The 16,185-nt window shown below is 37.8% G+C and overlaps 1 protein-coding gene across 11 annotated transcripts in view; it reads left to right on the top strand.

Annotated features, from left to right (window-relative positions):
- The window catches only part of SOX5 (SRY-box transcription factor 5), a 296,996-nt gene that overhangs the window by 92,736 nt on the left and 188,075 nt on the right, over positions 1-16,185 (top strand). The gene's annotated exons all lie outside the window — the stretch shown is intronic.

A 16,185-nucleotide genomic window follows, 5' to 3' on the forward strand; every position in this document is an offset into this window, starting at 1 on the left:
CTCAAGTCAATATTTAAATTTCTTTGACTTTGCATTTAGTAGTTTTGGCCAACTGATTTATGTTTGACAATCCAAAGGTGTAAGAGATATGTACATATGCTATTATCTCTCAGAAGATAGACAGAGCACACATACGAGGGTGGGGGCTGTGGAATGCTCTAGCCTGGCTGAGGAAGAGACTGCAGGCACACAAATACTCATGCTGCTGAATTCCTAAAACCTGTCCCCATCCTCAGAAATCAAGGAGGCCCTTTAGTGGCCCAGAACTCAAGGAACCTGTGATACTTAAAAGAGCATTTGTCCATCCATTTGTTTCTTTCTTATGTGAGTGGAGTACGCAGAGGAAGATTTACCTGAAGTCTTGTTCTTGAGAGGAGAGGAAAGATTGCTCCATCGCTTTTTTTCACCATTGACATAAAAAACTTGTAAAATGAGGAAAAACAGGCTCTGGTTATTTACTCCTCTTTTCTTTAGTTTTCATCTTTCAGTTCCATATCTTATTTTCCTTTTCTTCTTACCTTCTTTTTTGATCTTTCCACTTGTGTTCTTGAAAGAGCTCATTAACATCCATTAACTAGATTTGATGAGCATGAACAAGCATCTCCAAGGCAAGCAAGAAAAGTGACAGTAAAAGCAAAAATAATAGTGAAAATTTGATATCAACAGGACATGACTATGTAAAGTGCACCACAGTGGTAATATAGTGTAGAATATTGCTAGGCTTTTAATTAAGCAGCGACTTCTGTTAGACGAGATTTAGATGCAGTTCGTGCCTGTCTTACCGATCTCTAACCCCAATATATTGTAAGCTATCCTTCTGAAGTTCCTAGATTCATAAAAACAAAAGTGCAAATTTAAAATTACCAGTTTTTTATTTTTTTCTTAAAATTACTGTGTGGTGGTTCTTATATTGATGGAAGAGGGACATTCTCTGTATAGTTTGTTGTATAGGAAGGACTATAAGCTCAACTGAAAAAAATACTTACTTGCATTCAATGCTATAATGGTAAATGCTTAAACTGATAAAACTTCCCCAAGTAAACAAGCAGAAAATTGTCCTGCTAACTATTGCCAACTATCTTTTATAGATACACCTCGGAGTAAGCACATTCAAATAGCTGCACCTGTTTTAGTGGTATCAATGTGATTTGCTTCCAACATGAGAAAAGCCAGGGGGTGGGGTGGGTGTGTGGGGTTGCTTTCTATAATACAGTGATTGTTTTGGTACCTTTGAACAGAAGGGGTTTTTTTATCCACTGCTGAAGGGTGTCCTGGATGATGCAGTTCAGTATTTCTTTCCTCTCCAGGTGGACTGCTTGTCAATGGTCATGTGTCTAGATTTTTCTGATTCCATCTAGGTCATGGAAGATCACATTTTTCAGAAAAACACAGAAGATAAGCATATTTATGTGATACTGGTGCATGACAACAAAGTCAACAGAGCTAAGATTAGGACTGTATGTGTCCCTGTGTGTGTACACATATGCATGTGTTTATGGTCCTGTGAGAAGCTAATGTAAAGCGATACTTATTTCTGCTTTTCTGTGGAAGACAGGAAAGACAAAGCCCAACATTTACACTGTTATTTAAAACTTGTTACATTATAAACTCATTGAGGCAAAGACCATGCTTGCTTTGTGTTTTCTTTACCAGTAACTATAACATTAGTATTATTAGAAAAATGGCTCACCTCACGTAATGTGCACTAGTAAAGGTAATACTATTTCATGATTTCCTTCAAAATTTTGCTTTAGAATTTCTAAATCTTAACATTTTCTGACCAGTTAATGTGACAAAGAAGAAATGTATTTTTCCCTTGGATATTGTCTTTTTAAGTGGATTTTATTTTCAAGTTGTGAAGAAGCCACAAAATATATAATTTGAAGTGATTTTTCTCCCACCCCATTTTTGTCCACCTTTTTCCACAAGTCAAAAACTCAGGACTTATCCATAGGATACTTTTCTATAAGAGAAATGCCTGTAAGTACTTCACCTCAAGTTAAAACAATTAAAGTGGACACTTTTAGGCTAAGCTAGGTGAGTAAGTGCAGCTTTTTCCCTGTTGAGCAAAACCACTTAAAACAAGTTTAATGTATAATTATTGCATTTTTCTGCACTTTCAGAGTATGGCTATGAGCAAGCTATCATGAGGTAAACTACAGAATTTGCAGCTTGCATCTTGTCAGCAGCTTCTAGTTATTCCCTGCATGATTTGTCTTTACCCATTGTAGACTGATGTAGCATTGTCTTCTTTCATCGATCATACGTTGACATGTATACTGTGGAATAAGAGCAGGTGTACAAGCAGTTACCAATGAATGGTCAGTGTTCTGCCAGGTCGTATTGCAACCTGTCTTATTAGACGTTCAGATGTTTTTAACTTGGACAAGGTCCATTGCTTTAGGGGTATTTCCTTTTGAACTTGCTGTGTCATACTAATACAAGCTGTTATCCTAGCAAGTCAGCCATATGAACCTCTTAGAATTAATGCCACCCTTCTTTAATGCACACTATTTGGTTCATTTTTTTCCTGCTAGAGAACCCAGTCAATTAGTTCTCTTGTATAAGTTATTTCCTTTCATTGGTACTTTTTACAGTTGTCACATCTTTCTTTTTAAAAGTGTATTTTGAACATTCTGAGAACATTTTGATGTTACTACAACTATAGAGAGTGTGCTAGAACAGTTTTAGGAGGCTTAGTTAATTGCCCTGCCTAGAGATCTTCGCCAGTGCTCTTGGGGAGTGTCAGTGGAAGGAAAACTCATGAGAACTAGAAGGTTCATATGAAACTGTGAAATACAGGAAATATAAACAGTAAAATGTAGGAACTTTACTTTGATCATATTCCCAGAACTGTATAACAGTTTGCAAACTATCTAGTCAGAACCCCCTCCCTGCTTTTTTGGACTTGGCTGAAAGAAATTTAATGGTAAATAAAAAAAGTTAATGGCAAGTCTTTTTCTAGACTTCCTTCCGGTAGAACTGCCCCTACCCTGTACCTTTTTTCTTTTTGCCCACTTCCATTATACTGAATCAAATTATTGGTAGTGGCTTCTGTGGTTCAGAAGAAGCCATTTAACCCCTTCCCTGAAGCATAAAAATCTGTATTACAAGATTAAGATACTTCATGGAAGAATTCTTACTATTTCTCTTCCATATTTTAAGAAGGATATTTATTCTGCTAGGTACCTAACAGGTGGGCTACTTCAAGCTCTGACAACACTTACCCATCCTCACCGGCTCCATGGGAAATTTAACACTAACCACCCAGCTTGAAATACCTTTAAACCAGTTCAGGCTCACAAAGGACTCTAAAGTAAATAACCTAAACACATTTCGCCCCGTCCAGCCAATCATTATGTATCATAAATAATTTTAAACATTAAATTTGCCCTACATATGCATGGCAAATGCAGATTGTATCAGGCAGACTAGATAATTTTGGCCAAGAGAAAATTAAAGATCTTGAAGCAGTTTTCAGAGTCAGTGTAATGCATCGTGCCATGACATTTCATTGTGATATGAAGAGACAATATTATGATGCAGGCAGTTTGACTTTTAAGTTTCACCTGCAGGGCAAACTGAACATGCTACAACTTCCCCTCCCACGTATCTAACTGCAGTTGCAGGACACAGTTACCCAAACTCCTTAAAGCCAAAGGCTGCGCTGGCAGTGTTCCAGAAACCAGAGCTCTGCAGCTCATGCTGTCTCCAGCCTGCCCTGTGAGTGCTAGAGCATCTGACTTTTGGTTGGATTCCTAGGCTTTCTTCTTTCCTAACCCTACCTTTCCATGGAGATTGTGACGTAAAGTTAGTATTTTAGGGACATCCTGAGACTGTTGAGACTGCCTGATAGAAAACAATAGTTGGGAATCCAAAAATTTTCTTTCTTTTCAGTATGTGTGTAAACATGAACAATATTGTCTTTTATCTTCTGTGATAGGTGATTCCAGCTAATTTGTTGACTATTCATAGGGTTAAAAGAACCACAGAAGATGAAATAGACCTGTCCTAGAGTTATCAGAGGGCATGGGAAGTTGATTGCATTGTCTTTCTGTGGATCCTTTTTTTGTTGTAGAACAGTGGGTATTTTAGGAAGTATTTTTTTGTTGGTTTGGTGTTTTTTGTATTTTTTTTATAGTCATTGGTGATAAAGGAACAGGTGAGCTGTACACTGACAGTATGACATTGAATGATGGCATCATACTGGCTTGTGGCACTAAAGGAAGTAACCATATTAAATAACACCTTAACAATCCAGCCTATTTGGCACACACCTTGACAAACTCAGCAGAAAAGGGGAAGAAGGAAATGAGCTATGGTTGTGCCCTCCCCTTAGCTGCTCTTCAAAGATGCTTGCTGCCTGAAATTACACTGCTGTTAGGTTGTCCTTCTGGGTGAATAAAATGGAGAATTTAATGCTTTGACACTTTCCAGAATTCATCAAAACAAAATTTATTAACCGTGATCTTATTTAGTGATTGTCTAAGCCTACTGAAGTCAATGGAAGTCAGTGAAGATCAGAAGCCCAGAATATCTCCTGGTGAAACTCTCCTGTGTTGCATGAAGGGCTCCAATATCGTTTAAACTATTTAAGCTTTTTCTCCTCTTTGGAAGTGTTTTCTGTGTGTCAGGGGTAGAGCCTTCAGCCAGTGCATAGCTCACGGAGTAATTGTATTATACCTGTGTAAAGCCTGCTGTGGGGAAGCTCTTGTTTGGTGAGGTGGACAGACTTCAGGGGTGATGCTAAGACATAATAGTCAATAGTAAAAATAATACTGTGCATAAATTTTCAAACCAGCCCAGTTCCAGCCAATAGAGTTCTGAGGCAATTCCTGGACAACTGCACTTTGGAAAAATGCATAAAGGCAAATAATGTGCTAGGCAAGACCTTGAGCAAGAAAGCTTTGAATGGAACAGTAGTGTGTAATTTTAGTTGTAAACAACATGGACTAATTTTGCCTTGACAGGATTCAGCCAAAATGAGTTGTAGTTAAAAGGATTTGGTGTGCTCTTTGGTACAGATAGCTAACAGTTCAGTGGTTTGCAAGGATTCCTGTAATGTGGTTGTGTCAGAGTGTATATCAGACAGCTTCAGACTATTAAATTACACTCTTCTTGCTAGCACTTACTTCTCAGCTTCTAGAATATTTTCCTTTCTGTTTGTGCATTAGTTAAACACCATCTCAGCAATTCAGATGCCAAAGTGAACCTTTTTCCAGAATAATTTCAAGAGAAGGAAACTTTAATCCAGTGGTGTATCACGAGTAGTTCAATGTTTCATTTTGATTTTTCTTGAGAAATTTTGTGCTGTTTGGTCTCCGTCTATTTGTGCAGTACACAAAGACCCAATGGCATATATGTTGAGGCTCATATACTCTTTGCTCGGTATCCGCCAGTCGCAAAACTTCCAAGTCTGATCCACTTCATCCTGCTCATACTGGAAGCAATGGAGCCCATGGGCTGAACGGCAACCTTCTCCTTTCAGACAGTTCTGGGAAAGAAAATTTAACAATGCTGGTTTCCTGTAAGACTGTTCCCTTGTTTGGACACTAAATGGTCAGGACAGCTTACAAAGCCCTACATTCTCCTGGCGCAGTTGTGCAGATGCATGCATGTTGTGGGACTGTGTTGTCACCGTGCTGCTGCATACAGGCACAGAAAGACTCATCATCAGTTTGCAGCAGAGTAACGTTTCCACCTGAAAGCACAAATAATATAATGCAAATAGGTTCTTTTCACCCTCAGAGAAAAGAAAAAAAAAAGAAAAATCACTCACAAAACCCACCTAGAACTTCATGGATAAGAAAAAAAGCTAAGGTGATTTTGATTAAGTTTTTTGAAAGGGGTTAATGATTTTAAAGGCTCTGTCCCGTTTTCAGACAAAGCTGATGTGCATAATGAAGCCATTTCAACTTACTTTGGTTCTGAGTTGCACAGAATCTACTTTACCTTAAAACTGGACGTGGTCTCCCACATGATTTAATGTTCGAATGTTACATTCTAATAGTTCTTCAGTATTTATTTCAAGCAGAGTGCAACCCTGCCTGTCTTTGACTTAACTAGTATTGTTAAATGTTGATTTTAAAAAAATGTTTTCAAATCAACACTATTCTAGAAAAGTGGTTCTGTCACCTTACTGATTAGCCAGTAATAGCATATATTATGTATATATATATATACTGCAGTCTTTCAGGTCTACAGTATTCCTTTGTATGGAAGAGACAACTGTCACCTAAGCCTAGTATTTTCTATATTTTTATTTAATGCCGGGAGCAGTAACCTTGTGAGGTGCAAACTCAGACAGGGGTCCTGTGTGCTAGGTTTTGTATCAGCAAACTGTAAAAGCATTTCTGGCTGCAGAGACCATAGACTGAAAGTAAAGGTGAGCCGAGGGACAGAACAGAGTGGGGACCTGAATTTGGATCACCTCAACCTCACTCCCGTATTCTAGCCAACAAAGTGCATTTCCAGATACGGATCTTACGGATCTTTTCTAACCTAAATGATTCCATGATTTGAACCTTGCAGCCTGGACCCACACCTAATTAAGTTTGAGTGTGGCAGAGTGAATTTGTGTGGGGGTGTATGTTGTCACATGTGTACCAGGGGCATCACTGTGTGCTATAATAATTAACCAAGTTTTTGTGAGAGGTGCCAAAAAGCAACTCTGGTAATTCTGTCTTTGGTGCAGTTGGAATCTAAGTGAGAAGAGTAAGACAGTAACGCACATGGAATAAATTAATAGCAGATTTACTTTTAGTTGTGGATCACGTTTTTCTCATGCAATCCCTTTGTCTACGGTATTTGGTTAATGAAACAAGAGTTGAACTGTGGCATTGTGAGTATAGACAGTGCATCTCAGTTCTGCTCTCGTTTACTCCAGTAGTCCCATTTGGAGTCAACACAAGGCAGTATTTAACAAATAAAGCAGAATTTGCCCCACTTCCTAATATGATGTGCTGGAAAGTCTGTTCATATAATTTCTCTCTATCATTTTATTTTTTGTTTCTGTAAGTTATTTAGCTTTTTGAAGAGAGTTTATTTAAATTCCCCAAACCCTTCTTCACAAATATACAACACTTTTAGAAGTGCTTCTTAAAATACTGGAATGGTGCTTTTCACACCACTTTTGTAATAACCAGATTTGTTCAATATTTTTGTTTTTAAAAACCACTTTTTATGACCATTTTAGCTCAGCATAAAATTCACTTAAACTGGAAGCACTTAGGCCATGCTTTACAAAGGTGGATTTAAGCAAATATTTTAAATTAAGCACCTATAAATGACTTTCTGATTTAGGGCTATGTACACTTAACAATAAGAAGAGTGGTGGTAGCTGTTTCCATATGGTGTAGAGAATGCTGAAGAATTGAAAACTGAGCTGTTTAATTTTGAAATATGCAATACCCCTATTTCAGCTGCTATGTTAAAAGAAAGACTTTGTTGGTTTTATTTTAATTTTGAAAACAATAGATTTGCCATATTCAAATTGGCTATCTTTTACATGTTGTCTTTTGCCTATGCTAATATCTAATAACAGGAGATGAGCAGGGAGATCTTTCGAAGAAGAAAAATAGAGGGGGAAAGAAGATAATGAAATAAATGTTTAATGCATCTACATAGATATATATGCACTGTTTGGTATTAGTGGGAGGAAATCCGACCTGTTCTTTGAAAGGAATCACTTTATGTCTAAAACATATGACTTGATCACTTTTAGCTTGGCACACATTACCCCCAAATATTGTTCTTGGCCGTAACATTTTCTAGATCCTTTGGTACGATGTAATGTTTTACTTCGTAATATCCGCACCTGCAATGTTTTACTTTGTAATATCTTGTCAGTAGAGACAAAGTTGTGGTGCCCAGCAACCTGGACAAGGAAGTGAAAAGCTGAAGTTGAAATCCATGCAGTCTGTGCAAGTTTTGCTGTTTGTGTTTATAAAACAGATTCAGTCCTGTGTGACAAGTTTGAATTTGCAAACTTCTGGTAGTTTGTGTGTAAACAGCAAAGTAACATTAGCATTGCTTTAAAAATGGTTTTGTTTGCTTTAATATCCGTTAAATTTTAGTCTGACATTAAATGTGTCGTTGAGTGTGATGAAGCTGGAGGGTAATATCTCACTCAAGTGCAATTTTTGTCATCGTTCAAAACTATGGTAATGCATTTGATGATTCTTAGCTGTTCTTCAATGTATGTGGTTATCTATCTTATTTTCATTCTCATGCATATCTATAGCACTGTCTAGATCAGGAAGATTTGATTTAGCTGTATATGTTGAAAGAATAGAAAAACTGACCCTCTGTTTTTATTACGTTTTTCTGCAATCTTGCAGACCTTGAAATTGAAACTCGCACATTTGTAAATAAGATTTTCTTTCTTGGATCTTTTGAAAGTTGATTTTCGCCATAGGTAAATTAACCTGTGATTCTAACAGTGACTTTGGCAAAACCAACAGGGTATGGATCCAAGGCTTCTTCAGAGTTCTGCAGTAATAATGCCACCCTGCTCTTGTACACAAATCTATCACTTAGCTAATTGTATTTAATGGAACTGACAAAGAGCAAGCTTTGCATGCTAGGAGAAATTCTGAAAGTGGATTCAGTGTTTGGGTGGGAACTGAATGAATGCTCAACCCATTCCTGATATGCGAGTTTAATTTATGACCTGCCTGTCTGTCCCTAGGAGTTTTTTACTCCATTAAAAAGTCAGGTAGAATAATTCCACAAAGCCACAGAAGAAGATTTGCAGTCATAATTTTTTTTTTCTAAAATGCTTCTTTGTTCAGAACAATGTCATATTTGCCCTGCTTGAATTTTGAAGTCATTGTAAGAGTAAAAAGTTTTCCCATATACATACACGTATACATAGTGATGCCCTTTAAAGGCACAGTGTATAAAAAAAACTGGAAAAGAAAATGTTTCTTTTACAGAAAAAAATTTCTTTTTGTGCACATGGGATGATTATTACTGCACTGCATGGGTTGGGTGTGTCATATTTATTAAACCCTTCATGTTGTAATAGAGCTACAGGTTAACATTATTTATCATACTTATACTTCCTTTATTCCTGGTAGTAAATATTAATAATCTGTTGAAAGCATGTATGCAAATTTTGGATAGAAAACCAGCATGAACCCTATTGAATAAACTTAGGAGTGAATGCTAAAAAGCTTCTGCATTAGACTACGCATTGATTTTGTTGCTGCTTGTATCCTAACAACATCGCCACATGTTAGAATAAAGCCAGAGGTAGTAACATTTTCTATGTGAAGATTTATATCTGTCCCTTGGGTATTTTCACCTGCATGTTGTTAAAAGTTGGGCCATGCTATGCAATCGGAGGATGGTTATCAGGCATTTGGTCTAATTAGATTCAAATTTTGAGGTACTGTATCCTGTCAGGTTAGTTCAAGGCTTAGCTTAACACAGCCAAACTCCCTAGTTCTCTGTATTAATTGATTGCTGATTCTCCCTTTTATTCTATTATGGAGCAAGCCATGTTTCTTCTCCAAACAGGTCAAGGATATGGCAGGGTCAATATGAAACACTATTTCTGTTGACACTTCTCATACAGCTGGGTCTAAGTCTGTAAGGCCTGAGCCCAGATTTGAGCACTAAAGAAAAGAAAGATACTGTAATATTTACTGGATGTGTATCTGCTTGGTTGCAGTGGAGTTATTTAAAAATGCTACAGAAACAGGGACTTGTCATAAAAATCCACTGACCACCTGTCTTCCATCCTCAGTTCACTGCACCTGAGTTTTGCTTGTCCTTCATCCTTGTATGCAGAACATTTTACTAGTTGACCTACCTCCTCCCAACAAATTTCTAGTACCTGTCTGTTCCCCCAGTAACAGCTTTGGCCTGTCAGCTCTATATGTTTCTTTTGTAGCTTATACCTTGTGTTTAAGGATTTGGAATGCATCTTCATTTGTTTTGGAAAAGCATACAACCTTTTCTTTCTGTTACCATAGTTAAAAATAATAGGTAAAAACAAATGCTCAGCACTGCTGCCCATACCTTGTTAGACAGCTATGCACTGGATTCAAACTTCTCCAAACAGGACAGAGACTGAAAACTTACCTTTTACTGTGATAACATGAATGATAGTTATTGGTAGTGATTTCTATTTTGTTTTGGTTTTAATTGGAATATGTAGTTCATGAAAGTGCATTTTTGGTAGACAAATAGCAGTGGAGGCTTTTTTCTGAAATATTTTATTACCTAGCTGAGTCTTCCCTTTATTAATAAACTTTCAATTGCTATGTAAGCTTTTTTTTTCAGATGTTCCCTATGTAAGGGATATTAACATGCCTGCTAAGCTTAGTTTAAGGAAGCAGTGTTGGTCAGCTGCAGGAAGTATGCTCTGAAGCAAATACAGGATAAATTCTGCCTGTGGACTCAACTGTTGGTCATTCACCAAGCCAAATTCATCATCAGAGTAACTTGAAAGTTAAGAAGTGCTATCCCAAATTCTACCTGTTTTCAGGAGATGTTAGGCAGGCATTGTTTTTTATTGGGCATGGCAGTGGCCCTAAAACAAGAAAGACTGGCTGTGAGTAAAAGTGGTCTGGAAATTAGAAGGTTTTTAATCACTAGAACAGTGGGGTTCTGGAGCAGCATGTTGTAGCAAAAAAAATCCCCGAACTGTTTTTATAGAAGAGCTCTATAAGTTAATGAAAATCATCACATGACGTGCTGACTGTAGTATCAGAGGGACAAACGTGATGACCTGGAAGGCCCCTTGCAGTGCTGTAGTACTATGTAATATTTGTATGCAGTTATGAAGGGGGAAAAAATCAACAAACCGTAAGATTTACTGTGTGTACTTCCAAAGGGCTGTTACAAGTCTCAGAGATTACTAAGAATATAGAACATTAAAATATGTATTGCAAATATTAAAGCGTGTCACAGCTGTCTTCATTCTTCTAACTTTCTCTGAAGGCAACACTGAAAGAGGTCTGTACACGTTTAATCTTTGCTTGACAAAATTTTGAATTCTCCTGCAGTATAGCTGTCTTTTACAGAACAGTTGAAGGAAGTTAGACTCTAAACTCCAATGCAAATTTTGCTTAGAAATGGCAGCTTAAACTGTCAGATAGCAAGAAAGTAATGTTGCCCTTGTTACTCCCATGTTTTCATTTTTTCTGTAGCTCGGAGGCTAAGCATTTTAGTATGGACAGTCAAAGTTTGTGAAGTTAAAAGCAATCAAAAACAGAAGGACAGAAGGGGAATTTTAGGCAGTCCAATTAGTATGAATTATTTTCAGCATCTTGCGTGGCATAAATTATGTTTTTCTTTTGTTGGCACTTGTGAAAAAATAACAGCTATTGATTAGGCCTGTCAAGCCCTCATGGCCTGACAAGATATCTTTACTGTAGTCATGTGGGCACAAGCTAGAAATGATGCTGAGAGAGTGAGATCCTCTACAATCATCTCCTCTCATTGTTATTTTTAGTGGGCTTTTTTTTAGATGTACTGTATACAGTAGAACCTTATTAAAGCCTCACTTAAGATCCTCAGATAATCACCCTCACCAGGCTGCTTCTGAGAAGTTTTCAGTAAACCATTTTTAAACACAGCAATATATTGATTTCTGAGAGGGGGGCAAGTGGGAGGTTGCTAATCTGGGCACTTGGGTCAAAGCTAGTGTTTGTGTCCCCGATTCCTTATTTTAGTGGGAGTGGGCAGCAAGTGTAGGCGCATCTCTGTCACTGATTAGAACTTGGTTGTTAGTTTTTGGTGCTGGCAGTCTGAAAAACTGTGAATGTTGTCTCTTCAATGTAGAACAGATGTAGATTTTTACTCTGATGAGATGGGGGGCCAACACTGACACTGGTTTGAAGAAGAATTTCAAAGGTGGCAGGGAGGGGATAGTGGTTTGCTTTCATTGTCAGTTCTGAGCTGAGGAACAAATATTGTAACGCTTGCAAAGATCCTGTATTTTGGGGTTTAAGTATAAGCATATGAGGGAGAGATGGGCAACTCTTTAGACTTCATGTTGTCAGGTGAAACAGGTGGGAGGGACAGGTTTTTGAACGATTTGGTTTCCTGGATTTTTCTTGTCCTTCTTAGTTTGGTGTCAAGATGTGGAATGAGAGGGAATGCTCCTTGCCTTGCCTTTTGAGGATCATTATACCGGCATAGTCCATGTTTAGATCTGACAGCAGACTTCGATACTTAAGCAGCAAACATTATTAAACATTTGATCCCTTCCTGAGGTGGATGGTATCACTTTTGGGTGCTCCTCTATTTTCTTTTCTAAATAATCCCAGATAGTTGTGGTCACTTGTTCATTTGGCAAGAGAGGCCATGAATTTCCACATTGTTACCTATCAAAATACCTGGGAAACCATTTGGAGATAGGTTGTGTGTGATAAAAACCACAATATGCAGACACAGGTCATCAACATATTGGTGGATGGGAGACTTCATTACATTTTTCCTGCTTTTCTACATTGGAGTTCAAAATATTGTCAGAAATGATGACTTGAGTCAGAGAGGGTTTGATTTCCAGTGAAAGGAAAGCTAGCTAGCTCTGGCTGCTGGGACGTCTTTGTCTTTGGTCAAGTAGCATGGGGAGTTAAGAACAACCCCCCCTAAGCGTCAGACATTAGGAAAGGATTTAGATGTGATGAAGGCTGATTCCAGTTCCTCTCCCTTATTCATGATGGTCTTTTTTTCTCCTTTGCCAAAAAGTTCATGCTTGGGACTGTCTGATCTCTCACCTATTCCTGGAGTTTCAGGTGGCTTTAGTGGCTAAAAATTCCCATTGCTTGCTTGTGCTTGGCCTGAAGATTGCAGTCTAGCCTTTCGTATCTGGACCCTACCACTGTAATCCTTTTCACTGTGATTTGTAACTGAGATTATTACAACACATTGTACAGAGGGCTGACATTTAGACACTACAAAGAAGGTAATCCCTCCTGCAAAATGCCTTTTTGGTTTCTTATGGATGGCATTAGCCACAGGGGACACAATGGACTTGCTTTTTGACACCTCCATTGGCTTCTCATTCATTTCCAGGTGCAGCTCAACCAGGTGCTAAAGAGTGACAAAAAGCCCTGATTATTTTGGCACCTGACTCAGCTTTAGAAGACCTTGGCTCTGCTACTGGGCCTTCTTGGGTGACCTTGGGCAAGCCATTTCTTTTTCTGCCTTATTTTCTTCACTTGGGAACAATGATGTCTGTCCAGCTAAAGCTGGAAAATTACACAACCATTAGGACATACAAAGTCGTTATCAGATTTGACAAGGCAAGCAAACATTGTCAATATCAGCTGATCTAATGAAGTTCTTTGCTTTTCCCCACAAATCTTACTTCATCCATATACTAGCCAGCTACAACACTACTACTGTAATGATAATGACCTCTTTTGTAAACCACTGAGATCTAATGATGAAAAGCACTATACTAAATCGCCTGATCAGTTCTAATTGGGACCCTCAGAGTAACAGCCCTCAAAGTAATTGTCTTGGACCTGCCAGGAGGAAATTTTGACATGCGCTAGTTTACATCTGCCAGCTTCCCTAGATCTGAGTTTGCTGATTATTCAAGGTATGGTGCAAGGCCTAATTCTTAAGTTTTCGTATCAGAGAGTGATGGGGGTGTATCAGTTTGCTTTATAGGTTTTTAGAGGTATAGTAAGATACTGAGCTGGAATTCTAGGATTTATCTAGAACAACAGTTAAAATAACATTTATCACTAACACAGGTTTAATTGCTGTTACTATTCTATGTAAGACTTGTATCCTTTCTGTCCTTACAACCACTTCCTTAAAATACTGTATCCATAACTCTCCTGCTGAGATTTTTTGGTATGCTTCCTTTATTCCTCTCCCCTGTTGTTTTTCAAACTCTTTCAAAGACTAGATTTAAATCAAAGGGCCTGTCTTTGACTTTAATAAGCTTTTAATAAAATCTGGGGAAAAAATGCAACCAACACCCCTACAAGACCAGTTTTTATGAGGGTTCGCCTCCCTGCTCTAACCCCACAAGACCCCATATTCTGAGAGTGCTGCTTCCCTACACACCTGGCCATAATTAAGTAGTCCTTGTTTTTCTTTCAGTCTTAGCCTTGTTTTACCAAACATGGTGCAATGTAGTATTGGGGAGAGCTTATAAAAGAATTAACTTCAAGTAAAGTAAAGCCTGACTGCCTGGTAAACGTGCCACCCAGTAAGAGACGTTTTTATTTCAAGGCAAGTTTTAAAATGTTGACTGTTTTGAAGCCTTGGCTATCTCCCTTTACAGTGGGATCATTAATTTTCTTTTCCTTTTTTATTTTCTGTCATGTTCCCCATCCTGATTTTTTTGTTGTTTGTTTAATAGAAAGTCACAAGTAGGTGAGGATTTTTTCAGAGTCCTAGAAACCTGGCCGTGTCAAGTTGAACAGCAGATAAACTGGTTAGTAAGAACAGATCCCCCAAATTAAAGCACTTCAGTCAAGTCTGGATTGAAAAGGAAAACATGAAAGAGAAAATGAAGGGAATGCAATATGGACATCGTGCATGATCTTGCTCTCCTTTCAGGTAGAAGCTAGCACAGCAGTTTTTAACAATCAGCCCTTGTGTGTTTGTGTGTTTTCCTTCCCTCCATGTTGTTTCACAGTTATCTGTTAGTAACAGCAGTATTATTACACACAGATTAAAAGACAGGCAGCTTTTAGGCTCCCTGACAGTTGGCCAGAGCAGAGATTAGAGATAAAAGTTAATCCCGTGAGGTAATAGCAAAAAAAGAGTACAAAGACATGAGATGAGCCGATAATGGTTTGTTTAGGTAAGAAGGCTTCCCTTGCCTTGGTGATTGGCTCTTTTGCTCAGTGGTGCTCTGAGTGATAGCTTCCCAAATCCTTTCTAAGGTTTATAACAGTTAGCAGTGGGCTGGGGAGAGAGCAGGGGAAAAATATGGCAGCCAGCAGTGGTAAAACATAATGAAATCATTCTAACCGTAAATGGAAGGTGCTGGACCATGGGGGAGATGAGAGATGTTTTCTTCCACAGCTGTAGAGCTATTAGTCACTTAACACTTGGACAGAGGGAGGTTAAAACAGTCTCAAAGTCAGGGTTTAAAATATCAAAGAAACTTATGTTTATGTTTCTTGTAAAGGGAAAGTAACTTGAAAATGTAACAACATGAATATGACCGAGGGCGGTTAAAATATTAATAGTCTGATAGATTTAAGTTACATTTCTCTTGTTTCACTGTTCTTGGCTGTTTCATTACACCTATTGCCTGTTCAGAGAGAAAAGTTTTCAAGATGTTCGTGTATTTCATATGTTTAAGAATGCTCTTAAATCTGCATGACATCACAAATGAAATTCAAATAAATTCATCCCTTTATAGTCAAGTTATGAAGGGATATTCAGCAGAAGATTAGGAACGTGAAGCAAGTGAATCTTTACTTCTGTACAGCCCTATCATTTTGCAGCTAACACAGATAAATATGTGTTTGAAATAGAAGCTATCTACCAACCACTGGCAATTCAACACTTTGCTGCAGTGTCAAAATTGAAGAGGTGGAAATTCGTATCTTTGGGTTTTTTAAACAAAGATTGATGAAAGCAGTAGCATTCCAATGCTTGAGTATAATAATATGATTCTGAAATAACCAATTAGCAATCTAGAATTACTGGACCTGCCTTAAATCTGACTATTGCTAACGCTAGGCTAAGAAGTGAACTGTAATAGAAACAAAAGCATGCTGTATTAGGGCATCTAGCCATCAGAATTAATGGAAGAAAAAATTTGCCCTCACATTTGCTTCTTTGTACTTCTCTTTTGGTGAAGGCAGGGAAGTAGCATCAATATCAAAAGGCACAATTATAGATAGAAGTCCAGAGTGACTGTAAGAATGAGTTCCATAAGATACCATTTGTTCTATGTCTGAATTTCTCTAGTTCCCCAAAGAATCTGTTTCAAGGAGCCAGTAAATCAAACTGATTTGTTTTTCTTTTCTGTCAAGGATTGAATAGCTAAATATTAATTAATATCTCCCTTGAAATATTAATTAAAATTGTGTGTGTGATCACAATAGAAAGGTCTTGGAAGGAAAAGTGATGAAAAGGTTAGAAACTAACAAGGCAGATTTTCTCCCTAAAGTTAGAAGGAAGTAAACCTAGTATTTTTAAGATTATTTGTTTTAATATCATAACAAAGTACTTTGAACACTCACTAGT

The sequence above is a fragment of the Falco peregrinus genome, chromosome 6, assembly GCF_023634155.1.
Source record: "Falco peregrinus isolate bFalPer1 chromosome 6, bFalPer1.pri, whole genome shotgun sequence".
NCBI classification, from domain to species: domain Eukaryota; kingdom Metazoa; phylum Chordata; class Aves; order Falconiformes; family Falconidae; genus Falco; species Falco peregrinus.